The following is a 15,159-nucleotide window of genomic DNA, read 5'->3' as shown; positions in this document are numbered from 1 at the left end:
CTCCTCAGCGTGGGGCTTTAACTCCCACTGGGCTTGCTCTTCATGTTTGTCTTTAGCAAATGAAATAAATCATGTACTTTCTCAGGATAACAGAAGCTAAATGCTGATGCACCTATTCTTTGATATCTGTTCTCCTACATTGAGAAAAAAATCACATTTGGGCCCACAGGCAAGCCTAGATATCTGTAAATTCTCTGGTGTTGCAATTCTTACCTTCTAGAGAGCCAGAAAAACTATTTCCTAAAGGTACCAACATTTTGCTTCTAGACTTCTGTAGCTGCATTATGTGATGTTGACATGAAATATAACTTGTGGCATTAAGAAACATATTCACAGTTACTGAGTCAGACCACCCCCCCCATCTTCCTCTTTTCATCTCCATCCTTTTCCTCTCCATCTCCTTCCTTCCAGCACCACCTCCCTCCTTCCAGCACCACCCCCTCTTTCCCACCATCCCTGACCCTCCCCCACCCACACTGCATTTTCCCTTTTCCCCCCAAACCCAGAGCACCTGAGTCCTGTTGAAGTCTCCTCCCACCCCAGGTGTGACCATTTGGCCCCCCCTGCCCATTCCCCTATTTAATGGGCCCCAGGAAAGGCAGCAGCCCTAAGCTGTGCCCTTCTGGGCAGAGGGATCCTCCTCCCATCATCACTGGTGAGTGCCCATGGTGTGCACTGGGTGAAGGGGAGTGGAACAATGGCCGGGGGGCCTGGTGGTGGCCCCCCGGCTCGACAGGCTAGGTCGTTGCTGATCATGCTCCTGTCACCTGTGGGTGCTGGCTGGGCTTGCCTGCTTGGGCTGAGCTCCTCTGTGTTCAGCTGCTTCTTTTGCTGCAGTACTTGCTGGAGTGGGAAGCTCATGGGTGAGCACTGTTGTGTTGTCATAGAATTGTTTGGGTTGGAAAAGCTCTTCAAGATATCAACCCCAATCTTCAAACCAGCACCACCATGGCTGTTAAACCATGTCCTGAGTGCCATGGCCACTCCTTGCTTGAACACCACCAGGGACAGGGACTCCACCTCCTTCCTGGGCAGCCCATTCCAGTGCCTGACTGCTCTTGCAGCAAACAAATTCACAGAATCACAGAACTAACCAGCTTGGAGAAGACCTTCAAGATCATCAAGTCCAACCTATGACCTAACATCTTTTAGTTAACTAAACCATAGCACTAAATGCTTCCTCCAGTCAGGAGCAGGGAGGTCATTCTGCCCCTGTACTCTGCACTGGTCAGACCACACCTCGAGTACTGCGTTCAGTTCTGGGCCCCCCAGTTTAGGAAGGACACTGAGATGCTTGAGCGTGTCCAGAGAAGGGCGACGAGGCTGGTGAGAGGCCTCGAGCACAAGCCCTACGAGGAGAGGCTTAGGGAGCTGGGGTTGTTTAGCCTGGAGAAGAGGAGGCTCAGGGGTGACCTTATTGCTGTCTACAACTACCTGAAGGGTGGTTGTGGCCAGGAGGAGGTTGCTCTCTTCTCTCAGGTGGCCAGCACCAGAACGAGAGGACACAGCCTCAGGCTGCGCCAGGGGAAATTTTGGCTCGAGGTGAGGAGAAAGTTCTTCACTGAGAGAGTCATTGGACACTGGAATGGGCTGCCTGGGGAGGTGGTGGAGTCGTCGTCCCTGGGGCAGTTCAAGGCAAGGTTGGATGTGGCACTTGGTGCCATGGTCTAGCCTTGGGCACTGTGGTAAAGGGTTGGACTAGATGATCTGTGAGGTCTCTTCCAACCTTGGTGATACTGTGATACTGTGATACTGTGATCTCCAGGGATGGGGACTCCTCCACCTTCCCAGGCAGCCCATTCCAATGCCAATCACTCCCTCTGTGAAGAACTTCTTCCTCACATCCAGCCTAAACCTGCCCTGGCACAGCTTGAGTCTGTGTCCTCCCTTCTGTTACTGGGTGCCTGGGAGAAGAGGCCACCCCCCACCTGGCTGCAACCTCCTTTCAGGTAGTTCTAGAGAGCAATAAGGTCTCTCCTGAGCCTCCTTTTCTCCAGGCTGAACAACCCCAGTTCCCTCAGCCTCTCCTCACAGCCTCATTGTCCTTCTCTGGACAAGGAGCTCCATGAAGGCACTATCTTCTTGGATTTTCCTTTGGGTTTTTCCTCAGTCATGATTGAATGGTTTAGGTTTTTTTGGAGTTGATAATATAGTTAATGTTAAGAGTTTATAATAGAATACTATAAGATATTTTTCTTATTTTTCCCTGTATATTAATATAGCTTTATAGGATAAAGATTGCATAAAACCAAAATTATATATATATGTAATAGAGGGGGAATGAAGGCAGCCTTCCTGAAAGGGGGGCTGCAGGAAAGCCTTATACCTTTTTAATAATTTTAATCTTCTTTCTTGTGGATAACAACCCCTGATCATTAGCTCCTCTTCTCCAGGCTGAACAACCTCAGCTGCTCCTCACAGGGCTGTGTTTCAGCCCCCTTACAGCCTTGTTGCCCTGCTCTGGGCACGTTTGAGCACCTCAACATCTCTCTTGAATTGAGGTTGCCAGAACTGGGCACAGTACTCAAGGTGTGGCCTGAGCACTGCTGAGTACAGGAGCTGAATGACTTCCCTGGTCCTGCTGGCCACACTATTCTTGATACAAGCTAGGGTGCTGCTGGCCTTCTTGGCCACCTGGGCACACTGCTGGCTCGTGTTCAGTTGGCTGTTCCTCAGGCCCTTCACAGCTTTGTTGCCCTCCTCTGGGCTCACTCTAGCACCTCCACATCTCTTTTGTGTTGCAGTGCCCAAAACTGCACACAATACTGGAGTTATGGCCTTGCCAAAGCTGAGTCCAAGTGGACAATCTACTCCTGCTGGCCACAGCATTTTTAGTACAAGCCTGGATGCTGTTGGCCTTCTTGGCCACCTGAGCACACTGCTTGCTCATGGTCTCTGTCAACCAGTACCCTCAGGTCCTTCTCTGCCAGGCTGGTCTCCAGCCTCTCTGTCCCCAGCCTGTAGCACTGCATGGTGGTGTTGTGGCCAAAGTGCAGTACCTTGCCCTTGGACTTACTACCTCAGATGATCACACTTGGGATCCTTTATGGTTTCCTGAGAGCTTTATGGAGTCATAAACAAAACTGGGCAATGCCAGCATTCCAGAGACATGTGGTAGTAATCTCTTGGCTTATTTTAAGAAGATTGCAAGGTCTGCTGAGCATTTTCACAGACCTTTTTGGAAAGCACACCACCAAAACCAAGTGAAAAAAACATCATTCTAGCCTCAAAAGGACTCAGAAGTATGTTTGCTTTTGTTGCTGACTAACATGGAAAGCTTTTTCTTCTCCAATGGTAGGCGAAGAAGTCAGAAGGCAAATGAGATCTAATCATAGCTCGGAACAGCCCAAGAATAAGGTCAGAAATCTGATGGTTCTCACTCTAACTTCTTCCATTTCCTCTCAGCATCCCCTGGGAAATTCTTAGGATGGTCCCCTTGCTCCACCAAAAATGGAATTGCATTCTGGTAGGAAAACCAGCTTGTGGTTTATTTAATACAGCAGTGGTCATGTCTGTGGATGTGTAAGGCAGCTTTGAGTCAAAGAGAAGTATGCATGTCTTTTGATGTGGATCTCAGCCATGCAAGCACACAGACACACCTATATGATCCTCCTTTAAACTACTTTTTCTGCAAGGCAGGGCCCATTGAGAGCTTTGACTTGCATGAGAACACAATCATTTAGAGTCACTGAAGTGTATTTGTGTTGAGACTAAGAGAATGCATTTCTAACCAGAACACATCTATGAAATACTCTTTACACAAGAAAGCAGTTCCCAGCAGGTCCTTAAAAGTCTTGCACATTATTCCTCTACTGTTTTTCCCTGTCTCTCCCTCTGGCCTTGCTTGCTTCTCTCCACTGACTACTGTTTGGGTTAGGGGTAAGAATGCTGACTGGGAGCAGGAGAGATAAGCTGGCAACAGCCCCTGGGCTGTGTCCAGTGGGGTGTCAGGGGGCAGCTCATAAATATCTCGTTGTATATGTATATATGCATTTGTCTATGTTTATTGCCTTTTATATTTAGCCTATTTTTGTAAATAATTATTTCTTTCTACTTCCAAATTCTGAGTGTGGTAATTACTTTTTTTGGGGGGGATAAATCCCAGATTCTATGGGTTGTAAACCCACCAAAATGCCATAGAGTTGTAAAACCACCACAACACCTTAGAGTTCCTTCTTGGCTAGAAGGATGTTCAGAGGGCTGTATGTTAAAGCAGAAGGTCACTAGCAGTTCACAGGAGGCTATTTCATCCCCTGATCCTTTCTGTTGGTATGACAGACCCACATAGAGAATGTCCCTGGTGGCTCATAGTGAGCCTCGTGGGTGGTTAAAAGAGTGGGAGTTACACTCTTTTGTCCTGGAGTGCCCCCAGGAGAAATCTCCCTCCAGTTTATGCTGCTGTTTTCATGTGAGTTGTTTGCAGCAGAAAGAGGAGTTTACCGTGGGCTTTTGTGCTCTATTGTGGACATAAAAGGAAGTCTCAAACTTCCACTGCTTATTGGCAAACCACTTAGAAATATCAAAGGGGAGGTTCAAGATGCTTTTTTTTCCCCCCTTCCCTTCATAGTTACCACTTCATAGCCTGAGCACAGAAGAGAGAGACAGTGATTTACCCAAGCCTGGGAGCACATCTCTGCCCAGGAGGCTCACAGCAAAGTCACAACAATGGATGTGGATGTTATAGTGATGCTCTGCAGTGCCAGGAGACTTGTCTTTGATCACTCCAGAGTCCTGCTTTCTGTAGGCTCACCCTTTAACAAACACACGATCCTCCTTCTTACACCTCTTCCAGATTGGATTCTGTCAAGGAGAAAGAGAAATCATAATCTTTGCTCTCCTGTAGAGCAGAGTGTTTTAAATGAAAGCATTAGGTCAAGGCTTCTTAATGTAACTGACTTGGAGCTGCATAATATAAACAAGCAGCTGCTGCTGTAACCTGAAATCTCTGCAGCACTAAGCAGGTCCAGTACTGCCATCCCATATGAGGACTTGGATCTTTCTGGCACACACAGAAGTGGTGTTACTCACGAGTCTGTGCCCATGCCAGCTGAACTGGGTGACAAAACTTCCTGGGATTGCAGCAAGGTAGCAGGAAATGCCAAATGATGTTATCTGTGACCACAGGGCAGCCATGGTGGTGGGTGGTAAGAACTGCTCCTAAGGCTGTAACCGTTCACCTTGGTGGTTAAAACAGGAAAGGGAAGAAAATGATTGGATCTTTTGGGAAGAGCAGAGTCAATCTGGATAGCCAAAGGGCAGGCCCAGAAAAACCTCTGGACTTGGACAAGCAAATGCAGGGGAATCAGTCTCTATTAGGCATGAAGGAGTAGGTGTGTATTAACTTCCCTCTTGGCCCAGTTCACAGCTGGCTTATTAGCCTTTATTGCCTGGCACACCAGCTTAAGCCGGTGTAGCAGAGACACAGACATCTGTGCATGGGGAGAGAAACAGGGAGGGTAATGGTAATATAAACCACCACAGCTGGGAGTGTGAGTCAGAGACCTCTGGCCCTTGACAGACGTCCACTTTTGCATGACAAACAAAAGATGCTGGGTGTAATGTCTCATCTTCTGAGCTGCAGAGCCAAAACAAAGGCTAAAGGGCAGAGCTAGCATCAGAAAGCAGTCATGTGCAGGCATTAGTCTTCTCTCCTGTCTGCTTCAAAGTCATTCATTAATAATAGCCTGGGGATAAGAAACCCCTAAGCCTCCTCATCCTTTTTTTGCCTCAAGCCTTTGAGGTTGCATTCTGACCCAGTGTACTACCACAGAAAGCCACCTCTTCACCAGAGTGGGCACACACCTGCCCTTGTACTGTAGCCAGTGGCTTCCTTACAAAGCCTTGATGCCAAACACAGAACTCTTCAGTGTTTCAGGCTGTACTGATGCTGTCTGTATCCGATCTGGGATTTCCAGGAAAAAAGCAACTGGCAATAGGAAAAGCCTCTGCTCCCTAGGAGGCACTTTGGCTCTTCTCCCAGGTAGGTAAGAGCTCAGCGTTGAAAAGGACTGAGACTATTAACTCTTGCAACAAGTTTGAGAGGGGTTACTAGTAGGCTTCTGAGGAGAAATGGCATTTTTTGGGCTGGAAGGCAAGCTGAACGACTTTCAGTTTTCCAAAGCTCTCCCGATGCTGGGAAAGCTCAGCTGACACAAAAGGCTTTGGAAAGTTCATGAAGGGTTTTTTCCTGCTCTTTTCTGTGAGCTTGCTCTAAAACTCGACCCCCTGACATTCAGTAGGGATGCAGCCATCTTAACCACTCCTGGATTCCTGCAGGCTGGATTTTACTTCAAAGTCACTTCAGAAACAGACTGAGAACCAGCATGGAGCCTGGAAGCCATGAGTGCCCTCACTGCATAGGATGCAGGCAGCAACTTGTCATATCAGATGGTGTCTCCTCCCTTCTCACACTGAACTCATCCTGAGGAATTAGAGTAACACAGGGTGGGCAGGAACAACCTTTAGCTCGTCCTGAACAAACTACTGTCCTGGATAAAATGACAATGCTTCCTAGAAAGCAACTGCAAGCTATTGGCAAATTAAACCAGAAGTTCCTTTCTTGTTTCTGCTCCCAACCCAAGCTTCTACTTCCATGCCATAACTCAGCCTCCCCAGCAAGCATGTGTGTTCTGCTGCTGCCTAGGCCTGTTGCTTGGGTATTGTGATGAAAATGTTTGTGTGGAGGCTTGTGTTTGCTGGCTTAGCATTTTCCTTATTTCTGTTTCCTTCCCTATGCCATCCACACAGAGGGGGGGGGAAAAGCCTGAAGTGCATGTTCTAATAGATGGTCACAACATGTGTCTCACAGATGAAAGATGGTCAGCAAGTTGATGCTGTGTCCAGTAAGAGGGTCCCTAATCTTTTCAAGCCCATGTTGGCAGCTGGTAGAAGGTAGATTGAGGAGCTGGGCTAAGGTAAATCTGAGCAGCTCTCGACCATTCAGAGGCAGGAAGGAGAGCAGCAAGCACTGGCCAGGTGCTTGGGAAAGCCATGTGACAATCGTGCAGGCAGCCAGCACTGCTTGCTCAGCCTGTACTGCTCCTCTGGATATCTGCAGGACCCTGTTCCCACGGTCTCAGGGCCACATTTGAGTCCATCTTTGGGCAAGACAGCATGTGCAGTGCAGGGCCACACACAGTGAGACAGGAGCTCCATGCCTTGGGGATGAGCAGGAGCTACCATCTCTTTATAACAGCAGTCTAGGTGGTGATAGAAGAGCTCTTCAAAACTAGCCCTATCCACCCACATAGCTTTAGTCCTGGCCATAGGCTCTTGCAGCTGTTCCTTGTGCAGCATCAGAGCAGCAACAGTCTGAGACCTTCATTTGAACAGACTGGCAAAACAGTTGGAATGAAATGATCTCTCCTGCTTTCTCTGATCCTCTTAAAAATGCTCTTAGGCCACTTACACTCATTCTTCAGCTGTCTGTTCAGGGTTTTTTTTCTACCAAAAAATGTATCTTTCCCTAGCTAAAAGTTCAGCTGTGATGCAGGTGACAGAGTTGAAGAAGCTGCCCTTGCATCTCTTAGTCTTGAAATGAATCACAGAATCAGTCAGGGTTGGAAGGGACCACAAGGATCATTTACTTCTAACCCCCCTGCCATGGGCAGGGACACCCTACCCTAGAGCAGGCTACCCACAGCCTCATCCAGCCTGGCCTTAGACACCTCCAGGGATGGGGCCTCAACCACCTCCCTGAGCAACCCAGTCCAGGCTCTCACCACTCTCATGCTGAACAACTTCCTCCTCATGTCCAGTCTGAACCTACCCATCTCCAGCTTTGCTCCAGTCCTGTCACTCCCTGATATCCTGAAAAGTCCCTCCCCAGCTTTTTTTGTAGGCCCCCTTCAGATGCTGAAAGGCCACAAGAAGGTCACCTGGGAGCCTCCTCTTTTGCAGACTGAACAGCCTCAACTCCTTCAGTCTGTCCTCATAGCAGAGGTGCTCCAGCCCTATACAAAGGCGACTCCCTCTGAGCCTGTCTTGCTTCATTACACAAGGTGTGTCTGTAAGAAAACAGTTTCTGTCTGGTGGAACATTCTGTTAACAGGATCTTGGGGAAGAACAACAAACCTCTTTCTTGTCTATATCTGTGGAGCACCTCTGCAATAGGCAGTAAAAAATAACAGCAGCAATGTTGAGTGAGAGGCAAACAAACAGCAAACCTGAGGTTTCTCACCGCAGGATGTGTAGCCTTGCAAACTCAGCCAGACATGCTTGGCCAGCACCTGCATGCTCACTTCCTTGTTTTTGTTGGTATGGACAGAGTCAGTCAAACTTGCAAAGAGGTGGTTTGCAAGTGGACAAGGACTTCAGACAGTTCAGCAAAGAGATGGTTTGCAAGTGGACAAGGACTTCAGACAGTTGAGCAAAGAGGTGGTTTGCAAGTGGACAAGGACTTCAGACCGTTCAGCAAAGAGGTGGTTTGCAAGTGGACAAGGACTTCAGACAGTTCAGCAAAGAGGTGGTTTGCAAGTGGACAAGGACTTCAGACAGTTGAGCAAAGAGGTGGTTTGCAAGTGGACAAGGACTTCAGACAGTTGAGCAAAGAGATGGTTTGCAAGTGGACAAGGACTTCAGACAGTTGAGCAAAGAGATGGTTTGCAAGTGGACAAGGACTTCAGACAGTTGAGCAAAGAGGTGGTTTGCAAGTGGACAAGGACTTCAGACAGTTGAGCAAAGAGGTGGTTTGCAAGTGGACAAGGACTTCAGACAGTTGAGCAAAGAGGTGGTTTGCAAGTGGACAAGGACTTCAGACAGTTCAGCAAAGAGGTGGTTTGCAAGTGGACAAGGACTTCAGACAGTTGAGCAAAGAGGTGGTTTGCAAGTGGACAAGGACTTCAGACAGTTGAGCAAAGAGCCCCCTCTCAGGTTAAGACAATCATGCCTCTTGCCTCAGTTGTGAGCTGTTCAAAGCCCTGAGACTCCTGGACTTTCCCAGCAGATTCCTCTGGAATGTAAATAATCTTCAGACACATCTCCCCCCAGATGCCAGCAAGCTTCTTGTGGTTGCTGAAGGGAAAGTCCTTATGACATACTCAAACTAAATAATGCTACTACTAATGATGATGATGATTAAAATGTTTGTTTGGGTTTTCTTTTTGCCTCAAGGGAGGACTTATGCTAGCTTGGGAAGAAGCAGCAGCTGTCACTAGAGAATGTTACTCGGGACAGGTCAGCTTGCAAGAGGATTTGCTGGACATCAGTAAAGTATCTGCTCAGAAGTCTGGCTGGTGACACACTGATGAAACAAAGGAGTGTTTCCTATGGCCTGAAGTGACAAATGTTGAAACAGATGTTTTAGATCCCAGCACTGTAGATGACAATCACCTCCAACTGAATTTGTACACATTCTGGAGATATTAAAGAAGTTACAAACAGCATCTTTGGCTTTTTTACTTCATGGGACAGATGAGGGGGCTCTCAACCTCTGAGAGCCTCTGGGCTCAGTTCGAGCACTCCTGCTTAATCTTAAGTTGTTTCATCTCTCATGCTGCAATGTCCCCAGGCGCAAAATCAAGATGTCTGTAGCCAGGTGGGGTTGGTCTCTTCTCCCAGACAACCAGCAACAGAACAAGGGGACACAGTCTCAACTTGTGCCAGGGGAGGTCTAGGCTGGCTGTTAGGAAGAAGTTCTTGGCAGAGAGAGTGATTGGCATTGGAATGGGCTGCCCAGGGAGGTGGTGGAGTCACCGTCCCTGGAGGTGTTCAAGCAAAGCCTGAATATGAGGCACTTAGTGCCATGGTCTGGTTGACTGGCTAGGGCTGAGTGCTAGGTTGGACTGGATGATCTTGGAGGTCTCTTCCAAGCTGGTTGATTGTATGATTCACCCCAAAGCAGGCTGCAGAACACCTGATAAATGTTACCAACACTGCTAGGAATGGTCATGAAAACATGAACGCTGACACTGCCTCTGTGGGGCAGGGTGGCACTTCAGGGGTCAGAGCTGGCAGGGCTTATGGAGTCCATACCAGCTTGAGTGTCTGTATCCCTATGAGGGTAAGAAAAGTGCCACCCAAAAGGCACATCGACCAGGGAATTATTTGAACTTATTCTAAATTCCACCAAATCTCCATTTCTGTAAACAAATTCTGTGTTGTTCATCTCTTCCTTTTTGAACTTACTTTCCCTGTCTGTTTCCTGTGGGCCTCCTGGCTGCTTCTGGCTGCCTCTCTTCTCTGCACCCACTTCTCCTTTTGCCAGTCTCTTCCAGTTCACTCCTCCTTCCACCAGCAGCTCTTTTCAGACATGCCATTGTTCACAGCACTCCACAGCTGGTTTCAGCAGGTGGTCAGGGGTCCTGCTGGCAGGGAGCACCCAACACGCATGTAGGTGATGGGTGAGCAGACAGTGGTCTCTCAGATGGACTCCTTTGGTCAAACATGACTACTCATCAGCAGAGTCATCTCTGGTGGAGAACCAGGGATGACCCAAGCTACACTGAAATGTCATCACCCATCTGAGACCACTTTTCAGCAGCAGTTGCTTTATTTCTCCTGATCCCACAGGGGGTCATTAGGGTGTTCCAGTCAGCATGGTGGTAGCTGAGACTCTGGTCTTGGGGGCAGGAGGGAATGAAGTCTACTGGCACTGGGTGATCACAGAATCATAGAAGATTAGAGATTGGAAGGGACCTCCAGAGATCGACTCAAACCTCACTACCAAAGCAGGACCCCCTGGGGTAGTTGGCACAGGAATGCATCCAGGTGGGTTTTGAAAGTCTCCAGAGAAGGAGACTCCACAACCTCTCTGGGCAGCCTGTTCCAGGGCTCTGTCACCCTCAGCCTAAAGAAGTTTCTCTTCATGTTGAGTTGAAACCTTCTACATTCAAGTTTGTAGCCATTGCTCCTTGTCTTATTGCTGCAGACCACCAAAAAGAGATTGGCCCCATCCACTTGATACCCACCCCTCAGATACTTATAGACATTGATGAGATCTCTTCTCAGTCTTCTCTTCTCCAGACTAAACAGCTCCAGATCTCTCAGTCTCTCTTTGTAGGGGAGATGAGCAAGTCCCCCAGTCATCCTCATGGTTTCCTATTGGATTCTCTCCAGCAGGTCCCTGTCTCTCTTGAACTGGGGAGCCCAAAATTTGACACAGTATTTCAGGTGTGATCTCACTAGCACAGAGTAGAGGGAAATTAAAATCACAGAATCATAGAATGTCAGGGGCTGGAAAAGACCTGAAAAGATCATCTCCTCCAGTCCTCCTACCAAAGCAGGATCACCTACAACAGATCACACAGAAATGTGTCCAGGCAGGTTTTGGATGTCTCCAGAGAGAGAGATGCCACAATTCCCCTGGGCAGCCTGTTGCATTGTTCTATCACACTCACAGTGAAAAAATTCCTCCTCATGTTTAAATGAAACTTCCTATGCTTCATCTTCCAACCATTGCCCCCTGTCCTGCCATTGGGCATCACCCAGCAGAGCCTGGCTCCATCCTGCTGGCAGTCACCATTTACATATTTGTAAACACTGATGAGGTCACCTCTCAGACTCTTCTCCAACCTAATGAACCAACCTAGACCTGCTGGACACCCCTTTCTTGATGCATCCTAGGATGCCATTGGCTCTCTTGGCCACCAAGGAACATTGCTGTCCCGAAAGGGAATCTCTAAAAGGGGGTCCAGGAAGACAGCCCAGCCTGGGTACTCATTCTAGGCTAGGTGGGGCAGGCACTAGGAATTTGTCCATCCTGTGCCAAAGGCATTGATGCTCCCTTAGGACATCTGACTACAAGGGAGACTCAGCCAGCACTGCTGCTGAGGTAGGAGTTCAGTGAATGGGGCAGGCAAAGACTGGAGATATCCAGAGAAAGTCTGGACCCACTGCTTCACCTCATCGTCACAGAGCAGCAGGTGGTGCCTGTGTCACACTTGATGGGGCAGCACTGGGTGTCTGTAGTACCTGAGGCTTTGAAAATGCTGTCAGGAAAGTGTCTGCTCTTTTTATCATAAGCAAAAGACTTCTTTGCTGCTAACGAGAAAAAAGCAGGGGTGAAAGGACATAGCAGGAAGCACGTGGCAAGCCATGATGGGCCATGACATAAACTGTCTATTTTTACAGTGGCTTAATATAGTCCTGAAGGGAAAAAAAGCCTTCATTGTTATGAAATGCCTTCTTGTTCTCCTTAAAAACATCCTGACTTTATGGGCTGCAGAGCAGACTGGTCCTTTGGCACCTAACAATGGTCCAGATCCCAGGTGCATCCTGGACCCAGTAATATATAGAGTCAGTGTCGGATCAGAGCCTGGCCATAAGCAAAGCTCCTTCTGCCTGTGTTACAGAAAGCTTTTCCCTAAAGCACAGGCAACTGAAAGCAGAGGTTTCTAGTCAACAGGAGAGTGATACTCTTAGACATTTTAAATCATCACTGCAGGAGCTAAAGGAAGGAAAATGATATCAGTATGAGGTCCATAGACCTGCTAAGTACAGGCAGAGAGATCAAAGTCCCCTTCTGTCATGTATAACCCTGACTCACACAGCTGGGAGGTGCAGAGAGGTTGCTTCAGCTAGGGAGCTTGTTAGCCAGACAGCAAGCATTTCTTTACACTTACTTAAAGGTATCCCTTTTGTTCCGCAAGTGTTTCAAGTACTGCCCTGTAGCAATCAAACGGCAGGTGAAGAAGGAAGAGGAACAGTGTGCGCTTGACAGAAGAAACAAGTCACAGCACCCTCCCACCGCCAAAAGGGAAGTCAGCACAGCTGGAATGGCAAACAGCACGGGGGGGAAATAACCTCTTCATTTTTGCCTTCCCTTTCTCCTCAACGTAAAGGGGGCAAAAAAGACCCATGCAAGCTTTCCAGCTTGTTTTCACATAGCAAGTGTCTGGAAAAGCAAAGTGAGTTGAACTCTGCCCCTGCTGTGCCCAAGAGCAAAATCCTCTGGTGTTTCCAAGCTTTTCCAGCAGCTGGGAGATCAAGTTGCCTGCAGTTCTGCATGGCCAAGGGATTGCTCAAAACCTGCAGCAGCACCTGGCTCCTTGCCTAACAGAAAGCTGTCTGGACAAATAAGCATGATGCCAGAAAAAAAGACCACTCTGCCTCCCAGCATCCCAGGATGAGACAGGGAAATCTAGTGAAGGTGGCCACGTCTTGGACTCTTCTGACACCAAGTCATTACTCCTCGTGGAAGGAGGCTGGGCTCACTCCCACCTCCCCACAGCCTGCTTGCCAGGTATGTGGTGTGATTCAGAGGCTCCTGAGAGCTCCTCTTCTTCCCATTACCCTACATCTGTTCTCTTTTCCTCCTGTCTTCTCAAGAGCCCCATAGTGACCCCTCTCCCCAACACTTTGCATCCCGTTCTCTATCTCCCAAGTGCCTTATTTCCCCCTCTCTTCACAGCCTTCTGCTCACCAGCCCCTCCATCCCTGAAGCCAGGCACTGCATACTCCCTCCCTTCTCTTCCTCCTCCACCCCAGGATCCTGCTGAGGAGGAACTGGGAAGATGAGCAAGACTTTGCTTTGGGTAGTGCTGTGCTGAGAAATGGCTGAGTGGGTTTTGCACTTCTGAGCACTGCAGGGAAACTCGAGGTTTCATGTGTCCTTCAGCTGCCCTCCTCACTTCAAACTTAATTCCCCTCTGTAAGCAAAAGGAGCACTGAGGCACTGCCCCGAGCCAGACACCCTCAAGGCTTTCACAAGCTTCAGGCTTGCACCTCAGAAGGTGGCATCGGCTCCTGGCTCTAGGTCGAGGAGCTGGGGAAAGGCTCCAGTTCTACCTGGGCTTCTCCATTGCAGTAACTCCCAGCTTGCCATGCCCCGCACGGCCGCACAGGGTCTCTGGAGGCTTGAGCAGCAGGCATCTGGTTGCTCTCCCAGATAAAATCAAAGCAGCTGTGCTGTAGCAAAGGCTCCAAAAGCTGGGTTTTCACAGCATGCTCTTGATGCGGATTGCTTCTCCCTGCTAGCTCACTTTAGCGTCAGATCACTATCAACCCGAGGCGTTTCTGAGGACTGTTTTAGAAGTGAAAAGTCCAGCAGAGGGTATGAACTGCTGTCTGTCTGCCCCACAGTCCCTCCTACGGCTGGCTTCACACTCCCTCTGCCAGCACCCACAAAGGAGCTTGCCAAAGAGGCAGTTTCACAGGGCTTCTTCCAAGGCAGGTCCCCAGCCACTCCCTGAAGTAAAAGAGCAATGTGCAGGAGCACGAGTTAAAGCTGAAGGGGACAAGGATGTTCAATACAAAGTGAAGATCAGGCAAAGATGGGAGGTGAGGGTAGGGCAGCAGGAAGAGCGGTGCTACAGGTGCACTTTCCTTCAGTGCCTGAGCCGTGCTGTGCTAGTTTGAAGCAGGCTAGAATGTTTTGGTGAGAGAAAGTAGATAATTGGCTGTGAAAGGAAAACAATGGTTGTGTCTCCTTCCCTCACAGTCTCACTGAGATGTATGGGGACAAGAAAGTAAACATTAGATAACACTTTTCGGCATCTTCTCACTCTGCTTTTGGCTTCAGACTGAGCTACATCTCCCTAACCTCACTGCCACTAACCTTGCTCCTTAACCTCTTGGATGAACCTCTTTTCTTCCTAGGACTGGGGTAAGGTTGAGAGGGGCAGGAGGAAGGTGCAGGGGTGGTTGAGAGCCCCTCCTGGGGACTCAGGTTTCTGGGAGGGGAGTTGTGCTTCTGTATTACTTTTACTTTGTATATTTCTGTCTATAACTGTATATACTGTAAATAGCTGCTTGTATAGTGTGCTGCTGTAAATAAATGGCTTCATTTATATTCCCAGAGCCCATCTGAGTTAGCTGGGGTACCTTCTTAAGTGTGGGGGGGCAGGTAACAGCTAAACCACCACACGTGCCAAGTGCAGCCAAACCACAAGCCTAGGATGCCTTGGCCTCTGAAACCTGTCAGATATTTATTTGATGTTTATTCAACCCTCAACAGCATGTGCTCTGTGCTGGTCTGCTACTCCAACCTGTGCTGCCAACAAGATGGAGAATTGTTGATATCATTGACTCTGAGGCACCTAAGTGCAACCCCAAGGGGGGAACCAATCTCCCCCCATGTCATTGGAGAAGATAAGCTAAGGCCATAAGTCCCATGTTCTCCTACTAAGCAGGCAGCCAGCCTCCCAGTTCTGTCTGCCACCTGAGGCACCACATGCTGCTGGCATGCCCATGCCCACCTATCACAAAAGTAGAAGGGGAGAA

At 48.7% G+C, this 15,159-nt stretch overlaps 1 long non-coding RNA gene across 1 annotated transcript; it reads left to right on the top strand.

The window, feature by feature from the left end:
- Positions 1-616: 616 nt before the first annotated feature.
- LOC135189226 (uncharacterized) lies at positions 617-9,383 on the top strand. Its single transcript, XR_010307977.1, has 3 exons — positions 617-655; positions 3,299-3,357; positions 9,112-9,383. It is a non-coding gene; the product is annotated as an uncharacterized LOC135189226 (long non-coding RNA).
- Positions 9,384-15,159: the final 5,776 nt, after the last annotated feature.

The sequence above is a fragment of the Pogoniulus pusillus genome, chromosome 31 (assembly GCF_015220805.1).
Source record: "Pogoniulus pusillus isolate bPogPus1 chromosome 31, bPogPus1.pri, whole genome shotgun sequence".
NCBI classification, from domain to species: Eukaryota; Metazoa; Chordata; class Aves; order Piciformes; family Lybiidae; genus Pogoniulus; species Pogoniulus pusillus.
Note: the sequence above shows the minus strand (reverse complement) of the source record. Positions and strands in the feature narration are given on the sequence as shown.